The following is a 17,973-nucleotide window of genomic DNA, read 5'->3' as shown; positions in this document are numbered from 1 at the left end:
AGAAAGAAAGAAAGAAATAAAGAAAGAAAGAAAGAAAGAAATGGTCTGGGGAGTCTTTCATGTTTCATCCTTCAAGGACCTTCCCTTAATCTTACACAACACTTTCGCGTTTATTTTAATTTCATTTCGACTATTTCTTCAAATGTCGTAACCTTTAATTTTTAATGCCGTGTGCCTGTTCTGAGGAACAAACCTGTCTTTTAATACTATTACTGTCCGGTTCCATGGCTACATGGTTATCGTTCTGGCCTTTGGTCCACGGGGTCTCGGGTTCGATTCCCGGCCGGGTCAGGTATTTTATCCTTAACTGGTTAATTCCGATAACTCGGGGCCTTGGTGTGTGCGAATCGTGTTCATCATTAACATTCTCATAGGTAGGACCCTATCCTCAAAGAGACGCAGTTTATCTATACGGAGGCCATTATTATTATTATTATTATTATTATTATTATTATTATTATTATTATTATTATTATTATTATTATTATTATTATTATAGAGAGAGAGGTTGTCCATTTTTTAAGGGTGGGGGAAAGTCCACTCGAGACTCCACGTCGTACAATTTCGGCGTGAAAAACATCTCTGATGACACATTCGGTGCTTACTGAACAAAATTCAGTGAAACTCAATCCAATACGCCCAAGAGAGATTCTGTTTACTCTGGCATCTAGTAGGCGTAGAGTAAACCGGAACGTCGAAGTTGACGAGCAAGCCGCCAGATGGCGTCCAATTAAAATGATCGCAGACGGTAGCTGAGGTCATACGATTATTATTATTATTATTATTATTATTTTATATTTTTTAATAAGCCCATTAAGACTGCGCCGTGAACTTAGAGGCATTTGTTTTCCTTCCTCTGTGCCCATATTTCTTTTAATCATTCAGTAATCGGGAGATAGTGGGTTCGAGCCCTACTGTCGGCAGCCCTGAAGATGGTTTTCCGTGGTTTCCCATTTTCACACTAGGCAAATGCCGTGTCTGTACCTTAATTAAGGCTATGGTCGCTTCCTTCCAATTCCTAGGCCTTTCCTATCCCATCGTCGCCATAAGACCTATCTGTGCCGGTGCGACGTAAGGCACAAATAGCAAAAAAAAAAAAGAAAAAGAAAAAAAAGCAATCTTTCAGTGTGGACTTCCCTTCTATCTTCAGACCAAGTTGTTCCAGTCTTCTTCTTTGGTGTTTCCTCTTTGTCAACTTGCCATTTGTGAATTTTGGATTTTAAGATTACCCGGTTATGGAGATCTGCTGGTGTAATTACTGCCTGTTTCATATCAGTTTACATTTCGCCAGTCTATTTCATTATTATTATTATTATTATTATTATTATTATTATTATTATTATTATTATTATTATTATTATTATTATTATTATTATTTATAATTTTATTATTGTAAGTATGTATATCTCACTGGGGTGTGATTTTATTTCTGTTATAAAATATTTCGAATGTGTTTAATTGTGCTATATTTACTTTTAGGCTTACTTTCATAGAATTCGACTATTTGTTTTGTTTTGGGTGCATTCTTTTAATATGTCCATAGAATCATAACCTCCGTTTTTTAATGTCACTGTGATGTTTGTCTCTTGTTTGATTTCCTGTCTGCCTCCGATTCGGTATTGTCCGTCAGCAAGATTTGGTCTTAACATTTTTCTTATGACTTTGAGTTCTTTTTACTGATGTTTTCAATGCCTGTTTTCCTGTTCAAAATTAGCTTTTCTAATCCATAAAGACATTTTGGTTTAATGACTGTATTGTAATGTCTTAGTTTTGTGTGTTGTGTGTTTCCTCCTTCACACTGTGCTAGGAGAATATCTACTGCTAACTCACCACACATCTGTTTAGACGGTGGCATTAAATGTTTCAACACGTCAGTCTGGAGGTGTAATGGTCGGCCGAGGAATATGCGGGTTATTTGAATGGCCTAGCCATGAGCATGTCCTTGTCTTCGGTGTTAATTTATGAGACTGGAATGGGAAGTATGTCTCGTAAGTCAAAGCGGCTACCAATCCGGCATGTGAAAGAGAGATATCAGTGTTTTGTATTAAGAGAGTGAACTACAGATGTAACCAAGTTTAGGGTGATACTTAGACTTCCTACGATAAACTTTCTCTTTTAACATGGATGTATTTCTGGGCTTGTGGTCTATCAGGAATTAGTGTCATCACCGTTGTAACCATGGCAACCAGTGTTCTTCTATGTACAGTGCACTCGGTCAGTGGCGCCATCTTCCCACTGTGCGCTTTCTTCCGGTAACTAAGAACCTGAGGAAACCTCGTATCAAGTAAACCGCGTACTACTCCTCAGTCCAGAACTGAAATCTTTGAACTGGCCGGACAACGAACCCAGGGCCTCTACACCACACGGTTGGCTAATAATAATATTAATAATAATATATTTACGAGGTCTGTAATGTCTTTCATTTTCTCACCATTCTTTTGTGAACACACTCATTTTTCTTAAGTCATCATCGTAATCGATCTTGGCCCTCTATGGACCACGTAAATAAGTCTTTATGATAACAGGGTTTTTTGCGCCAGTAATCCTTCATTCTTTTGCTTACAGCTTTTTTCTTTTCAGCCGTTCAATGTCGTTTCTTCTTGGCCTCTGTCTCTGGTTCTAGCAACACCTCAAATGTGTTTAACTTGTTTCTGAAAGTGATTCTGTTGTGGATGTCTTGATCCATATTGTTCATCTGTTGCAGATCCTTCTTGGTATCATCGAAGCATTTGTCACTAGCAAATGTACCCATGCTTCGCTACGGTATTCTACATTGTATACGGATATCGACGTAAATACTGTGCGTGCAGCAAATGAGATTGTTTTAAAATTGCATGTCTCTTAGCCTTATCCGAGAAATAGCATGGGGAGGTCCACATACGTTGTTTCCAATGTAAAGTGAGGGTTGCGGAGTTGTGATGATAACGCCAGGCTCACTTGCCTACTGCCATTCACAATCGAGTTGGCAAGTTTACATTATAATTGCAGGCCCCAATGCCTACTGCGCGGTCACAATCGATTTGGGGAGTTTTAGTTACAATGGCAGACCCATTTCCTACTTTCAGACAGGTTACAGTTGAGGAGTTTTTATTATAATACCAGGCAACTTCCCTACCACCAGTCAAAATTGAGTTGTGCAGTTATCATTATAATGACAGTCCCTTTTTACTGCTGCTAGCCAGCTTACTGCCAGTCACACAGAATTAGTGAGTTTCCATGAAAATAGCAGGCCACAATGCCTAATGCTAGTCAAATTTTAGATTGGAACATTTGTTTATAATGGCGGGCACCCTGGCCTAGAGCCAAACACAATAGAGTAGGGGACTTTCGAACAAAACTGCATGATCCCTTGCCTTCTGCAAGACAAATCGAAAAGTGAATTATTCATTAAAATGGTAGGCCCTCCTTACTAATGCCAGTTACACAGGAGTTGGAGAAGGACCCCATTCCTACTGCCAGCAGTCAAAGTCGGTGTAGGGAGTACTGATTACAATAGCAGACACATCCTTTCTCGATCTCTATAAATCGACATCAATGAATATATATACAGATGGACATACGAAAGTATATGAATGTTTACAATATTGCAGACCTTCATTTACAGATTAACTGCTGCTAAACGGTACGTCATATCGACAAAGGATTGTACCGTAAGGCGCAGTATTTAGCGATCTAAATGGCTGGTCCTATGATATTTTCTCGCATCTAATCTATTCATGGGTCAGATTGAATCAAAAACGTTGAATAGGTTGAAATTTGTGTAAGAATATCTTACATTTCCATTACTTTTCGGATAATTATGTGGCATAGCATTTGGCTCACATATGGGTACTGGGTGGGCCAATGTTCGTGTAGAGTTTGATCATACTATCTTTCCTGTAAGTGATTGAAATTATGCACATGAGAAGAAAAGGTTTAGAAATTAATTTCCATTAAGGCAGGTAGATTTCCATAAAGTTTGGTTGTGTGTATTTAGAGGGAGTGCAAAATCACGGTTTCGTATAAACCCCCAATTAGTTCAGGGATTTAGAAACAATATTTGCCCTAAAACCTCCCCAAAGGACAGGTGGATTCTAAATATGAAGTTTGGTGGAAATATATCCAGTAGTTTTCAAGTTAGAGAAAGACAAACAGACCAACAAACAAAGAAACAAACAAACAAACAAACTAACTAACTAACAGACACCAAGGAAACCTACCCCTGGACAGATGGATGCTATATATAAAATTTGGTTCAAATATCTTGTTAGTTTTCAAGTTGTAAGAAGTACGCTTTACACGCACCCGCTGGGATTTGTACCGAAAAACGGTCCGTTAATGATATATCCCTTACTAAATCCTGTTATCGAAATGATGCACATGAGAAAAAAAGGTTTAGAAATTCATTTTCATTAAGGCAGGTTGATTTCCATTAAGTTCGGTTGTGTATACTTTGAGGGAGTGCAAAATCACGGTTTCGGTTTCGTAAAAATCCCCACTCAGTTCAGGGATTTAGAAACGATATTTGAGCTAAAACCTACCCAAGGAGAGGTGGATTCTAAATATGAAGTTTGGTGGAAACATATCCAGTAGTTTTCAAGTTATAGAAGGACAGACAAACAGACAAACAGACAAACAGACACCAAAGATAAAAATGATGCAGATGGTCATTATTACACCTGAAACGGATAACTGTACGGAAATTTCGCCAAAATCAATGTACAGACACACGGTCGTTACGCTTTTATTTTTTGCGCTAAAACCTACCCAAGGACAGGTGGATTCTAAATATGAAGTTTGGTGGAAATATATCCAGTAGTTTTCAAGTTATAGAAGGACAGACAAACAGACAAACAGACAAACAAACAGACAAACGGACACCAAAGCTAAAAATGATGCAGATGGTCATAATTACAGGTGAAACGGATAACTGTACGGAAATTTCGCCAAAATAATCAATGTACAGACACACGGTCGTTACGATTTAATTTATATAGATGACGGATAAGCATGAGCACGTTGAAAAGTGCAGACTTCCACTTCGAGATTCATATCTCCTAAACGGTTTATGATATTAAGAAACGGTTTGCGCCATCAGGCGCCTCATTTATCGCTCTACATGTTTGTTTCTGAACCATTTCCTCATATCTCCCATATTAAGGGGGTAAATTGAGATCAAATTTTGAATAGGGTGAAATTTGGGTGCATTTTTAACATTTTACATTACTTTTTGCCTACTTATGTATAAGCTAGAATCATGAAATTTCGTACACATATGTCCCTTAATCGTGCCAATGTGCGCACACAACGTGATGATCCTATCATTCTTATAAGTGTGTCAAACAATGAAATATACTTGTAAAAATCACCAAATTTACGAACAATCCAGAAATACGGCCAAATTTAACGTATAAGGGAGAGAGATACGACAAAATGTCACAGGACCAAAGTTGTAGATCACTCCGAATTGAAGGGACGTTGTGATACGACTTACCGTTTAGCCAAAAAATAGCTCAAAAGGAATGTCTGCACAGTCATTAAAATTGCCTCCATATTTCGATATCTTTGGGGGGTAAAAAGTGAAAAATTTGAACATCTTGGAATTTTCCCGTCGGTTAGGGACCAAAAGCTATAATTTCACCAAATTTCAATTGTCTACTTCGTCTGGCAGGTTGTGCCGCCATTTTGATTTGGGGGGATAGGGGATAAAAATGAGGAAATTCTCGAAAATTTTTAATCCCACGAAACCTATAGGTTATCGTTTTGGATATACTATACGACTGTGTTCTTATGCTGAGCCCAAAATTTGAGCCCCCCCAGCGTGCCCCCTTCAGGGAATTTTGAGAATTTCCGATTTTTCTAGGGATCCTGGGGTCATCAGTTTCCTCCGTACAAAGTTTCAAATTTCTGAGATTTCTGGAAGTGCCTCATTAATTCACGTCTTTTTTCATTTTTAAATATTTATATATACATCGCTCCAGCCCGACTTGCTTTTATATATATAGATAAGAGTTGCATTTTCTATTGGGATTGTTGAAATCGTTAAACATTTTCTTAGTGAGTCTCTCATCGAATATTGTTGAAATATTTTCAAAAAAATTAACTCTTCGTTTGCGTATTTTATCTGAAATTCTACTGTATATTTTACACACTTCTTTGTTACTGCATAATCGGTATGTATCAGATGTCTTTTGGTCCGAGAATTTTTCTTAAAATCCTTTTTTTCTTCTTCTCCTTCTCCTCCTCGATTTCTTCAATACCTTTTCTGGTTGTAATCCTCGGGATTCTGAACCATATAGACACTCTGGTTGAATTACTCTCTGATAGTGTCTTAGTTTAGTGCTTTTTCTTTCGAATGATAAGAAATCTATACATAGGGTGTTTGAAAAAGAACTCCCTAGTTTTAATGTGTCCTAGAAACTGTACAAAGTGACATACACTATTCTAGTTTGTGGTGTGTGATTCATCAACTCTCCAAGTTTGGCTCCCTGCAGTTGGCAGGCCTGCTTGACCTTGAGACGGCGCCAGAGCTGTTTGTTTCCTCTGTTCTGGATTGCACCGGACGCACGTCTGGACTGAACTGAGGGAACAGTGTCCAGACGCCTTATTTTAGCCCTTATACGATATTATTTTTAGGTGTTCGTCTTCAGTTGAAATGCCATTTCCATTTTTCTCGCCCGTTCTTAAATGACATGTTTTTCCGGCCCATTCTCTTGTAATGTTTCTCCCAAATACTTTACTCTCTTAACTATCTTTATTTTTTCGTCTCCCAACCTCAATAGCTGAGGGGTCTCTTGAATGTTGGTCATGAACTCAGTCTTCCCCTAAGAAATTTGAAGCGCGGTCTTCTTTGCTATCATCTGTAGTTTTTAAATCTTTTTCTTAACTGTTGCTATATCCCTATTGACTATCACTATATCATCAGCGAATGCCAAACAATCCTTCCCCCTTCCAATCTTGAAAGTCTCTTTCTCAGGAAATCCCTACTTCTATTCTCTGAAGACGTTTTCCAGAACGCAGCTCAACATCATTACCGACAGTCCGCCTCCTTGTCTTACACCCGTTTTGATTTCTTATGGCCAACAGATCTCCCCCTTGAATTTTATTTTGGAGTAAGTGTTGCTGATTGTCTGTCTGGTTAAATGTGTTATTATTCATGTTACAAGTTTACGGTCATTAGAGACCACAATATACAACATTTACTCATTTGCAGAAGTCTTATTTGCAGCCCAGTATCATTACGGTCTCTCTCTCGCAGCCTTTCTCCTTTCTGCTATCCACCCGCTATTCTTATGTTCTTCTTCACGAAACCCCTTGAAGTTATTGATCTAGTGTTGGTACTTTTTTCTGTTAATAATGTCTTCACAATTTAGTCCATTTTTTTTCAGATCCTTCATGATCTCCCTGGACCACATAGAACATGTGTTAGGTCTACTATCGAGTATGGTAAACATTTTTCTAGTCATCCTTTCTAAATAGTTGGCCATAGAACTTGAGTCGTCGCTTCTTGATTGATTCCACCAGTCGTGTGATTTTCTGATAAAATTCCTCTCGTCCTCGCAACTTGTATTTTCCAGCCACGAATGTTGAGCCCATTATCTTCCAAAGGTTCTTCTCCTCAAACTTCTCAGCTTCTCTCAGAACAGCCTTTCCAGTAAATCAGAGGCATTAACTTCCATAGAAACATTCAGGTTCAATCACCGTGTTGTAATGCCTGAGTTTAGCTTACACTGAAATTGCACGCCAGGTTGTGTGTTGTGGCCATCCTAGCTCGCCTGCTGTTGTTAGTTTCTCTTCCATTAGATCCCATCTGTACAATCTCACCGAGATATTTGAAGATCTTAACTCTTTCAATCTTACCGTACCTTGTCAGTAAACCTTTATTGTTTATTATTATTATTATTATTATTATTATTATTATTATTATTATTATTATTATTATTATTATTATTATTATCTATACATATAACGCTAACGTATATGTTTCTCAAAACTAAAGCTATTATACCAGAGGGAGTTAAAAGGTGCGGTTTGTACCAAAATCGTCTCAATAGTACAGGAAAAATCTTGCATTTCTTGAAAAGCCAATGTAAATATATGTATTTTCAAGAAGAAATACTTCCGTAGGGTGCATGAATCTTTGGTTCTTGTCATTCAAATATAGCCGCGGCAGTTTTTAATAAGGGACTATTTTACCTATACAACTAGAAGCGCTGATAGTGCAATGGTTAAGGCAACGGATCCCAGGTAAAATGAAAAGCTATACATCTCAGCTCCAAATGGAAAGACACTTAATATAGTTTGTCCCGAAGCTCTATAAGGAAAAATTAGTTTGGTTTTTATACAGTATGGATTCTTATATTGTTTTGATATTATTTGCACAATCCATCAACCCGGTATTTTAAGCATTGAAGGCAACAATATAATTAAAAATAATGTAACGCTTTTGCATTTAAATAAATGGTTTTAACAAATTTAACAGTTGAATTAATAAACACAGGTGAAGATACAGGTACATGCTAGTTATTATTATTATTATTATTATTATTATTATTATTATTATTATTATTATTATTATTATTACTATTATTATTATTATCGTTTCAGCCAGCGATTACGCATCTTCCATTGCTTTCTCAAGTTATTTCTCCTTCCTCTTTCGCCAGTATTCCTTCATCCGTTGGCTTGCTCGTGCTCGTTCTTCTGCCGAGAATGCTCTATTCTTCCTCGTTTTCTCATCAGCTAGGTCCTTCACCTCCGCAACTCTCTGCCTGACGATTTTTCTGTTTGTTATATCTTCTGCCGTGATCCCACACTTTTCTAAATCTCGTTGGACTTCTTTTACCCATGGGACTTTTGTCTTCCTGTTTTCCTGGAAGGTGAGGATCCTGTTGGCGAGTCTCTCTGATCCCAACCTTTTAATATGTCCGTAGAACGTCAATCTCCTCCTTTTCACTGTGATGGTGTTATTTTAAAATTTTTGGTATAGTTCTTCGTTTTGTCTCATGCGAAACTTAAACTTGTCTGACGATTTTCTGGGCCCAAGAAACCTTCTAAGGAACCTCCTTTCTTTATTTTCCAAATCTGAGAGTCCAATTGTGACTACTGTCTCAGCTGCGTATAAACATTCAGGTTTGACTATCGTGCTGTAGTGCTTGAATTTTGCCTGGTAGGAGAGTGACTTAGATTTGTAGGTGTTTTGACATAATCTAAATGCAATTCCCATTTTTCTTGCACGTTCTTGAATTGCTGCCTTTTCATTCACGTTTAGAGTCAAAATCTTTCCTAGATACTTAAATTTTGTAGCCCTTTTGATGTCACCGTACTTGGTCCTCATTGTCCAGGTTGGATCAGTGGTATTTACATTCATGTACTCCGTCTCTCAAAAGATATTTTCAATCCTGTTTTGTATGCTGTTTCTTTGAGGACTTCAATCTGCTTAGCTGCAATTTGCAAATTCTCTGCAAAAAATACTATATCATCTGCAAATGCGAGGCATTCAAATTTAAGCCCATTTCTTTTATGACCTAATCTAATTCCATTTGGAAAGTTGAACTTGCTCATTTCTTTCGCCATTCCCTGATAACTTTCTCTAAAACACAGTTGAACAAAATTGGAGAGAGGCTATCTCCTTGTCTCAAACCTGTCTTGATTTCAAAGGGCCCTGACAATTCTTCTAAAAAGTTTACCTGCGATCGTGTTTTTTTTAAATGTTTGATGAATCAGGGGTGTTGTCTTATGGTCTATTCCAAATTCCTTAAGCACTACAATTAGTGTGTCCCGGTCTACGGAGTCGTATGCTTTTTTGAATTCCACGAATGTCATTATCACTGTCTTATCTGCTGCTAAGGTCTTGATGGTAAAAATCTGTTCTGCACATGACCGCCCCTTTCAAAAGTAATAATAATAATAATGTTATTTGCTTTACGTCCCACTAACTACTTTTTAAGGTCTTCGGAGACGCCGAGGTTCCGGAATTTAGTCCCGCAGGAGTTCTTTTACGTGCCAGTAAATCTACCGATACGGGGCTGTGGTCTTTCAAATGTCAGCTTGATATTTTCATTATTATTATTATTATTATTATTATTATTATTATTATTATTGATCTGTCGTTACGTTTCACGCCCCTCGTAAAACTAAAGCTGTTCAGAATGACCCTTGCCTGCTCACCCACCATTCACGTAAGCCACCTGTGCAGACAGAGGTGATATTAAAGTTTGAGGTCGTCCGTCTGAAAGTTTGATGGTGTCTGTGTCAGCGAATCTGGCCCCACCCTTGTCCCCCGGTGATGGCGCCTACAGACTTCACGGCACTTGCTCGAGGGTCAAGCCTGCTCTGATTTACGATTCAAAGCCTGCTCCGACTTAAAACCGGACACGCCTTTGGCTCTTAACTGGACGTTATAAGCTTCATGATTAGTATTCTAGCATCATACTGCCCTCTCCATTGTCTCTAAAGGCCAGGGTTCGAACCCTACTCAATATATCTTGTCCTGTTTGATTAGTCATAGTAACCATCATCTTGTACTCGTCTTTTATTAACACGAAGAATGCCAGGCATTCAGCTTGACTTAAGGAATCAGTTTACTGCCGGCATATACATGGAAGAGTAATGTGAGTAACTTTATGTCATCCACGAGATGATAATATATTACACTACAGTATATTTACTGCAACTTCTTTTATTTTATTCACATATTTAATTACCTCCAGGACGGGATAAACACAGCATGATTATAGGAAATAGTCGTGCGCTCGACGAAAAAGGTGACCTTAAGCATTCCTTTTGCATGTGGAGGAGGATAGGTTACGTAGCGAAATAATCGACTCGGTCATGGCGGGTAAGAGAAGTAGAGGTAGACCAAGACGACGATGGTTAGACTCGATTTCTAATGATTTAAAAGTAGGCTAATAATAATAATAATAATAATAATAATAATAATAATAATAATAATAATAATAATAATAATTGTACCAATGGTACAGCAACTCCGTCTATTTGTCTTGTGCGCCGTTTCTACGTCATCCATCAGTGATAAGAACGAAGAACATTCGTTAACATTGTAGAAATTCTTAGTTAGGGTTTCCGTTCTGATTTCGTTGTAATGTAGGTCCTCGAGAGTAGTTTTCGAAGTTAATTATATTTTCTCGGGGGAAATCGATTAATGTAAGTGAGCACGAGTGGTTACCCTCGTAATACCCCCTTAAAATTTGAATTGCGTGACTGAAATTTTCTTTACCTATCTAAATATTTTTCGGCTTTTATGTTCTCCGACTTCAAGTCACCCGGTAGCATGGGCTTAGTCTCTGTTTCCTTGGGCCTTAAGCCCACGTAGGGTGTTTTAAAAATCATAAACTTTCGGGAGTGCGTGATTTTCGGCGTCACTTTCGATTTTTTTGTCGGTAAATTGTATATAGTACCTTTTCTCAAGTTATGTGGCGGACTAGCATGGGCCGTATGCCCCTGTGTGTGTTTTTCTATGAGGGTAACACTGCCATTAAGCAAAATTTTAGGTATTGTTGTGTAATAACTGATAGCTATTACTTAGTTGGCCTCAACAATTATTTCTGTAGCCCAAAATCGGGCAAATTTTGTTAAACTCTGAAATATGTAATACCGGATTGTGACTCGTGAATGGTAAATCTCCTCGAGACGTGGTCTCTTTTTCTGATATGAAAGTTCTCAAAAATTGAGGCTAGCCTCCTTTTGAAATTTAACTTCAAGCCTTGCAAAACTGACTATGTGTAAAATGGGAGTTTCCTCCGCTACGGACTGTGCCTCTTAAAGGCTACTATGCTTATTCTTGTTCCTGTTCTAGAGTTTTCGAGCGCTTTTGTTATGTATTCGGACCTTACGAGCTCTAAGAAAATAATGTCAAGTTGTAATTTTCAAAATTGTAAAACTTTACTGAGCACCAATGCTCTTCTGGTTATTGTTTGAGATTTCTGCTATCTGATACCTTGTTAACTTGCAGTTGTGTTAAATCTTTTATCGGTGAGAAAATAAATATGTAAAATGTCCTCAATTGTGTTAGTATAATTTGTACTCTGATTTGTGCACTGTCCCGCTATTCATCCTACACACTTCCTCACCTCTGCTGACGACGGAAAAACCCGGAATAATAATAATAATAATAATAATAATAATAATAATAATAATAATAATAATAATAATAATAATAATAATAATAATAATAATTTCTAGCCTGGTGCAGTCCTTGTAAGGCAGATCCTCCGATGTGGGTGGGCTCATCTGCCACGTATAGGAACTGCGTGTTATTGTAGTGGAGGGCAGTGCTGTGTATGAATTGCAGGGATGTTTGGGACAGTACAAACACACAGTCCCCGAACCGAGGAATTAATTATTTAAGGGATTCGAACCCAGGGCCTTCTGAACCGAAGTATTCAGCCAAGGAGCGGACGATTTAAAAATAAGAGATATAGAACCAAATAAATTATTTTCTTGGTCTTCCTGTTCTTATTTTGATCTCCATTCTTCCATCCACAGACTGGTGAAACACTTTGAATATCGTAGCAGGTGGCCTACGAATCTATTCCCTCTACTATTTAATCTTTTTATCAAACTTTTTAGCAATTCTTCATTGCTAGCCCTACTGCTCCAGGGTATTTTAGCATGCGACTCCAACACCACACTTCAGAAGACTGGATTTTCTCTTCATCCCTGTCCATGATAGTCTAGCTTTCTTACCCATACAGTCCAACATTCCATACAAACAAACCCCATGGCACTACAGCCCTTGAACGGCCTACGAGGTGCCGTGTGGTCAGCACGACGAATCATCCTGGCCGTTATTCTTGGCTTTCGAGACCGGGGCCGCTATCTCACCGTCAGATAGCTTCTCAATTCTAATTTCGTAGGCTGAGTGAACCTTGAACCAGCCCTCAGGTCCAGGTAAAATTCCCTGACCTGGCCGGGAATTGAACCTGGGGCCTCCGGATATGAGGCAGGCACGCTACTCCTACACAACGGGGCCGGCTCCAACATTGCATGCAAGTGAGTTATTTTTTGTACCATATTAATTTATATAACATTCTAATAGTGCAACATTTATACTGTATCAATTTCGGTGAAATACGAGTCCTTCAATCTTATCTGAGTCTACAGAAGAAATGGAGAAATTGATGAATGGTACGGACATAGTCTTGCAGAAACAGTACAAGATGCAAAGAAATAAGTAAGTACAAAGCGAAAGTAATGGAGTGAAGGCAATTTCTCACGTGTGGCAACTTCCCCTACACCCCCCCCCCCCCCACCCCCGCACAACGTCAAGAACTTACGAGAACGCGTGGCCACTCCGTGTGGTGATAAATAATAATAATAAGAATAATAATAATAATAATAGTGACACTAATAATAGAGTGGAACTTCGATATCTCGAATCACCTCGGGAGCTAAATTTTTATTTCAAGTTATCGAAATTTCGAGATATGGAGAATATCGTTTTTGAGCATGTATAGCACATAATTGAATCATATATATCAGGGGTGGCTAATAACCTTACTTCTGGGAGCCGCAAATTTAGGAGACAAAAATTGGGAGCATGTTTAGAAAAGAGTTTATAAAATGAAGACAAGTTTTTCATTTTATAACCAATGAAGGAACATTTATTTTCTACACTACACAGAACATTATTTTTCAGGTGCACATCAAGGAATGAGATTCACTTTTGGGAAGTGCTTTCTTTTTAGTGTTCATTTTTGCTGTTCGTTTTTTGAAATGTGGCTGATAATTGGTAAGCGCGGTTCGCACAAGTTCACTTAAATGTTCATCAGTTCGTTCAGATCGATATGTAGATTTAATGAATTTAATCGTTGAGTACAGTGATTCACACACATAAGTAGTCCCAAGGATTGAGATTAGTCTTTTGACACACTGTTTCGTTCGTGTGTACTTTTCTTCTGGAACATTCTTCCAAAATTCTATGGTAGAAATGCCACTTAGTTTGAGTCCTTTTAGTCCTTCGTCCTCTTGCAGTTCTTGTAGCTCCAACTCTACAGCTGCTGTATCCTTTGTTATTGGTGATGAAACAGAACTGCCATCGCCCACAACATCAACAGAAAGAGGATTTTCCAGGAATGAAAATGAAGGTTCCAGTGATCTCAAATCATTAAATCTGCCATTGATTTCTTCAGCAAGGCCAGACATTTTACTCATGTAATCTTCAGTTTCCACCTGAACGTCAGGAAGGCTTTCAGTAATTTTCTTCAAACATTTGAAGTGAGAAAATGTTTTAGTCTGAAGGTCTTTCCCAAAAATCTTTAACTTACTATGCAAGCTAAATACAGTCTGGGCCAATTCAGAATTACGTGAACTCAACTGGCTTCACCTCACGACACTGGTTCACTGACACATTCTCCCAATCAAAGTACTTTCAAATGGAAGGCGTCGGAACTATCTTCACCTCCCATGTCTTACCACTGACCTATAGCGCTAATAACGTTAAGCCACAGATCACTGCTACTGACTGCCGCCAGCCGAGATATGTCGTTAGATTCCATTAATTATATCATTTAATTTTACTCTAAGGTTGGTGTCAAGAGCCGCACAAGACTGACTCAAGAGCCGCATGCGGCTCGCGAGCCTCGTTGTGGCCAGCCCTGATATATATCTACGGGCTTATACTGAATACAGTATTTTTAACAGTACTTAAAAATGTAGAAACAAGCTCTACTTTACGACACCACTTTAATTATAAACCTTATTATCGTAACTTTTTAGAAGACAGGATATGGTACATACAGTAGTGAAGCAACAAACATACCTCCATTAACACCTTTGGAAAAAATCCCTTAGTCCCTTCTGTTTGTTACTGTTAACCTTTCCTCCCTTCACGTCGAAACTTCTCGTCAATACCACGCAGCCGAGATTCGTAAATGGAGCTTGTCATCCGCGACTTCGGAGGTTGCTTTCGTACGTGACCGGTAATTCTCATCCGAGAAACAGCGAGGCTTCGAGGATTTTCCGAACACTAGAAATTTTAGTTTTTCGGTTCCCGTCATATTAGCTCCTAGCATCTCTGCAACCCTTTCATTACTTGTTAACTGTTCCTCACAAACCACAAATGACGCATTGCAGAGTTAATGTTGCACAAAATTCGAGTTACAGAGTATTTTTGGCTTCAAGGGACGAAATGTTTGCTACGAGAAATCGAAAAATTCATGTAACCAAATTTTGAGTGATAGAGTGATGATAATACACGTGAAGAATAGGACAAACGGCCGGGAAATTTAAGTTACTTCGAGATATTGAAAATTCGAGTGATAGAGGTTCGAGATATCGAGTTTCGATTGTAATAATCGTAGGGCCTGAGCTGCCTCATCCAAACATGTACATTTGGTGCCATTTACGCTCCCTCGTGTCAATTTCGAATTTCTGTTTTGTTTTATCATATCACATACACACTTGCACTTTACTTGCGTTTTAAAATTAATTAATTAATTAATTAAATTAATTTTTCCTGCCCAGTGACTTACCGCCGCACTAACACATCGAAATTTTGGGCGACGCAAGAATGGGAAAGAGCTAGGATTGGAAAGGAGGCAGCCGTGGCCTTAATTAAGGTACATCCCAAGAGCATTTATGCGGTGTGAAAATGGGAAACCACGGAGAACATTCTTCACTACTGTCGACGGCGCGATTCGAGCCCAGTATCTCCTGAATGCAAACTTACAGCTACGATGTGTTTGCTCTATCAGATGCAAGATATGTGAACTGTCTTTTGTATCTTACCGCTGTGTTTTTATTGATTTTGTGGAGGTAAAACACGGGTTCTATGACCGAATTATGATTACATGAAGAATGACCTGAATCTACCCTTGAAAATAGATCTATCTCTGCTCTAAAGTAGTTCATATTTTTATTTTTATTCATCTCATCTACCGTCTTGCAAGCATTTCGATTTGACGATATTCAGGCAGCCTGTGTGTCAATTATTTCGTTCCCGTTTTACTCTGTCAGATGAAAAATCGGAAAATGTTTCGTCAACCTATGACTGAATTAATAAGACTAAAAGTATGATATTTGGAGGAAAGGGTAGAAAATGCAGTGTAAGTAAATACATTTAAATACTTGGGAATCATCAGGGAATATATGTACTGCACAACATAATTTAAGAATAGAATTGCCATGGCAAAAGAAGGAAGGGGAGTTAGAGATTGGAATAACTTACCAAGGGAGATGTTCAATACATTTCCAATTTCTTGACAATCATTTAAGGAAAGGCTAGGAAAACAACAGATAGGGAATCTGCCACCTGGGCGACTGCCCTAAATGCAGATTTATTTATTTATTTATTTATTTATTTATTTATTTATTTATTTATTTATTTATTTATTTATTTATTTATTTATTTATTCTTCTTCCCGATGAGGCCTGCTAAGGACCACGTGCCAATTTCAATTCATTGTTGTTGTTTTCTCTTTCGCTCCTTCCAAAATTCTTTCATCCTATCACTATGCTGTTCTCTTCTGTCCTTGGACCACTTCGCACCAGGCTTCTTGCTCAATCTTCCTTGGAATGCTTCCATACTTACTACCCTCTTTCTAAAAATTTCTCTGACCATAGTTTCGTCTTCTCTTATATTATTTCTTTTAAATTCTTTCGTTACTTCTTGAATCCAGCTAGTTGTTGCCTTTTTATCCCAAAGGTACTTAAAAATCCTTTTTTTAAATCTGGAATCATCCATTCTGTAAATATGTCCGAAAAATTGCAATCTCCTTTTTCTTATGGTTTCTGTTATGTTTTCTATGTTCCTATATATTTCATCATTAGATCTTATTTTCCATACTTCATTAGTTTTCACAGGGCCTAAGATTTTTCTCATGATTCTACTTTCTAGTACCTCAAGTTTGTCTAATCTGTAGTTTAGTACCAGGCATTCCCTTGCATATAACCACTCCGGTTTCACCACTGTAGTGTAGGGCCTTATTTTAAGATTTTTAGATAGACACTTTTTGTTATAAAAACTATTTGTGATACCATATACTCTTTCCATCTTGTGTACCCTTTCTTCTACTGCAGATTTGTCTAAACGATTTTCTTGAATTATTTCTCCCAGATATTTTAATTTCGTTACTCTTTCTACTGGACCAGTATCTGTTACCAAAAATTTGGGAGCATTCTTGATGTTTGTAATAAATTTTGTTTCTTCTACGGAGATTCTCAAACCTGTCTTGTTGGCTATTTCTTCCAAGAGATTGACTTGGGTTGTTGCACTTGTTAGGCATTGTGACAATATAGCGAAATAGTCTGCAAATGCTAGGCAATTTATTTCAATGCCTTTGTTTTTTCTCCCCAAAATTACCGGCAAAATGTTATGCTCTTTAAGCTGTAAGTTCCAAATTCTTACATATTTATTTATTTATTTATTTATTTATTTATTTATTTATTTATTTATTTATTTATTTATTTATTTATTTATTTATTTATTTATTTATTTATTTATTTATTTATTTATTTATTTATTTATTTATTTATTTATTTATTTATTTATTTATTTATTTTTCAAGAGAATATTGAAATTACTTTGAGGGCCACCGAACAAAGATTTGAGAAAAAGACTTGCCAAGTGTTATGTCTGGAGTATTGCGCTGTTTGGTGTAGAGACTTAGACAGTACGGAAGAAAGACGAAAGAAGATTGGAGGCACTAGAGATGTGATATGGAGGAGAATAAAACAAATGTGAAGACGAGTAATGTATGAAGAGTTCGAGAAGAACAAGCTATGTTACAAATCATTAGAAGGGGAAAAATGAACTGGATCGGACGTTGTTCGAAGTGGGAATGTTTACTGAAAAAAGGAATATAAGGAATAGTGAAATGCAAAAGAAGAAGAGGAAGGAAAAGGTATCAAATGCTGGACAACATCAAAGGAAAGATATATTCGGAGATAAAAAACTAGGCTATGGACAGGCAAAACTGGAAGATGTTTATGCCGTGACAAAACCTGCCATAAGGCAGAATAACTGAATGAATG

This window comes from Anabrus simplex, chromosome 11, assembly GCF_040414725.1.
Source record: "Anabrus simplex isolate iqAnaSimp1 chromosome 11, ASM4041472v1, whole genome shotgun sequence".
NCBI classification, from domain to species: domain Eukaryota; kingdom Metazoa; phylum Arthropoda; class Insecta; order Orthoptera; family Tettigoniidae; genus Anabrus; species Anabrus simplex.
This window is presented reverse-complemented; position numbering follows the sequence as displayed.